The sequence below is a fragment of the Myotis brandtii genome, unplaced genomic scaffold (genome assembly GCF_000412655.1).
Source record: "Myotis brandtii unplaced genomic scaffold, ASM41265v1 scaffold20892, whole genome shotgun sequence".
NCBI lineage: Eukaryota > Metazoa > Chordata > Mammalia > Chiroptera > Vespertilionidae > Myotis > Myotis brandtii.
The window spans coordinates 1-2,761 of NW_005357801.1; the positions used below are offsets into that span (position 1 = coordinate 1).

At 60.2% G+C, this 2,761-nt stretch overlaps 1 pseudogene; it reads right to left on the reverse strand.

Annotated features, from left to right (window-relative positions):
* Positions 1–717: 717 nt before the first annotated feature.
* LOC102255780 lies at positions 718–2,673 on the reverse strand (annotated as a pseudogene).
* Between the last annotated feature and the right edge of the window lie 88 nt (positions 2,674–2,761).

Genomic DNA, 2,761 nt, shown 5'->3' on the forward strand with positions numbered 1-2,761 from the left:
AGGGCCCAGCCCGCCTCTGCTGACAGGAAAGTGTGGGAAGCAGGGCTGAGCCAGCCCCCCAATCAGAGCTTCCTGAGTCAGGAACTGGTGTGGGGAAGCACGGGACATGGTTGGAACGTCTATAAGGAGGATTTTCCGACAGTTGGGGGCCTCTGAGGGGACTTTGCCTAAGGTGGCAGCCCCTTCCGTGACTTGTTGAAACAAGTCATTTCCACGGGGTGTTCTGCTAGAATCTCTATGCTCAGTGTTTTAGACCCGACCTTGTAGAAGCAGGTGCTTTCTCAAGGATGCGTACCCTGCAGATGGTATCCGGAGATTAATTTTAGTTCAAGCGGTTATGACAATAAAAGCCAAAGGAGGCAGGTGAACAGGGCTACTTGGCAGTGATAGCCAAGTAGTGCCTTAGCCTCCCTTTCACAGAAAATGTGTGAGAGCCATCATTCATCGGTCGCTCAGGGTCTGCCAGTCACCCCAGCAAAGTAGGAGCGTGAACACATCTTCCATCACTCAGTCCCCACAAGGCAGCCGCCTCACGCTGTGGAGGACAAGCATCATGAACAGATTCAGGTCAGTGGCTGTAACTGGTGACATTCTCAGAGTCCACTTCATGCTCAGTGTCCCACAGACTCCCCACCACTCAGTCCTCCCCTCTGCCCACCCCTCCCCACGGCAGGGTTTCCCCTCTATAGGCCCAGAGAGAAATATCAGAGCACTGGGCGGTGTCATTGCCTGGGGTGGACACAACAGGTCGGGGTCAGAGCCCCAGGGCAGGAGACTAAGGAGGAACTATGGGGTGGGGTCCCCTATGGCTCCCATCTGCACTGTCACAGGGACTCAGGGGTCCCCCTTCCATACTCACTGGCAGCCTGAGCGTAGCTCCCTCCTTTCCCACCTGCGGGAAGAAAACATCCCGTGAGAGACCAGAGAGGAGGCAGGGCCATGAGGTCCTAAAGGAAGCCCTAGTCCTGAGCCCCAGAGAAGTTTACAGAACCCTGTGTATAGACCAGGGCAGGACCAGGAAACCTGAGGCAAATGCATGTGTGGGGACTGGACCCAGCGCCCTCCTGGAGGTCTGTGCTCAGCAGGGACCTGCCCTCTGACCTGGGGCTCCTGGGAACGGGGTCCCCACCACCAGCATCATCAGGTGATAAGTGGGTGCCTCATTTTACCACGGGCCTCACTACAGAGTAAGTGTGAGCACAGAGACCCACATTGGCCAGCACATGGGTGGGGATGGTGCTTCCCGTAAATAAGGCAGGACACACATCTACCTGGGCTTGAACCCCCAGTGAGACAAGATGCTCAGACCCCATCCCTGCTCACCAGAGCGCCTCCTCCCCCACATCAGAGCTCCAGCCACAGCTCCCAGCAGAACCAGGCCCCCAGCGATGCCCATGATGATGATGACAAAGATGAAGGTGGGAGAAGGTGGCTCTGGGAGGAGAAGGGAAGAGAGGGTGAGGGCCCTGACCCCAGGCCTCAGCCCCGACCCCACTAAGGTCCCCCAGGGCCCCTGTTGCCCTGAGAAGAGGCTCTGTGCCCACCGCTCCTCCTCACCCCATCTCAGGGTCAGGGGCTCGGGCAGCCCCTCGTGCTGCACATGGCACGTGTATCTCTGCTCCTCTCCAGGGGGCACCCCCACGGCAGCCCACTTCTGGAAGGTGCCATCCCCCGCAGGCCTGGTCTCCACCAGCTCCATGTCCTGGGTCTGGTCCTCCCCGTCACGCTGCCAGGTCAGGCTGATGTCCGCAGGGTAGAAGCCCAGCGCCCAGCACCTCAGGGTGACCTCATGGTCAGAGGAGACGGGGTGGGTCACGTGTGCCTTTGGAGGGTCTGAGGGGAGGGGAGAAAATGCAGGAACTTTCCATCCACCACGGGACATTCCAGTAGCACCCATGTGACCATCCTGAGAATGGACAGAGACCTGGGTGGGGGAGGGAGCACACAGCCCACACAGCAGCCAGGACAGAGGCACCTGGAAGGCCCTCCTAGTCTTTAGAAAGTTCTAGAATCAGAGTGACACAGTCCAGGGCAGGAGGCAGGTTCTGATGGTTGAATAGGGATTTGTGGTCCTGACCTGGGTGGAGGCCACGTGACTCAGAATAGCTGGGGTCAGGCCTCAGACACAGTGGGTGTGGGCAACGCACAAGGCCTGAGAGAGAAGGACCCTGTGATTCCCAGAGCTCCTGCAGGGCCCATGGGGACCGCTGATGGGTTACTGACCTGACATCCAGGGGTGTCTCTCTCTGACCCAAGGAGGGGTGTCTGACACTGACCCCCTGTTCTGTCTCCTTGTAGGAGCCCCAGCCCCGGGGAGAGGGGGCGGCCCCAGGGCCCCTGGTACCTGTGCGCTGCAGGGTCTCCTTCCCTTTTTCCAGGTAAAGGCGGAGCCATGGCATGCACTCCCCCTCTAGGTAGCTCCTGGTAACGCTCAGCTTGGCCGGCCGCCTCCCACTTGCGCTTGGTGATCTGAGCCGCCATGTCGGCCGCGGTCCAGGAGGTCAGGTCCTCATTCAGGGCGATGTAGTCGGCGCCGTCGTAGGCGTCCTGTCTGTACCCGCGAAGGAGGCGCCCGTCAGGTCCCACGTCGCAGCCATACATGACCTGAAGGGTGTGAGACCCTGACCCCGCCCTGAGGTCAGCCCCGCCCCGCCCGCACCGCTGGGACTGAATCTAAAACTGAAAGTGAAATCCGGTCAAAGTCCCCCCGGGCTCCTCCCGGGTGGGGGCCGGGCATGTCCCGCCGCCTCGGAGTGACGCT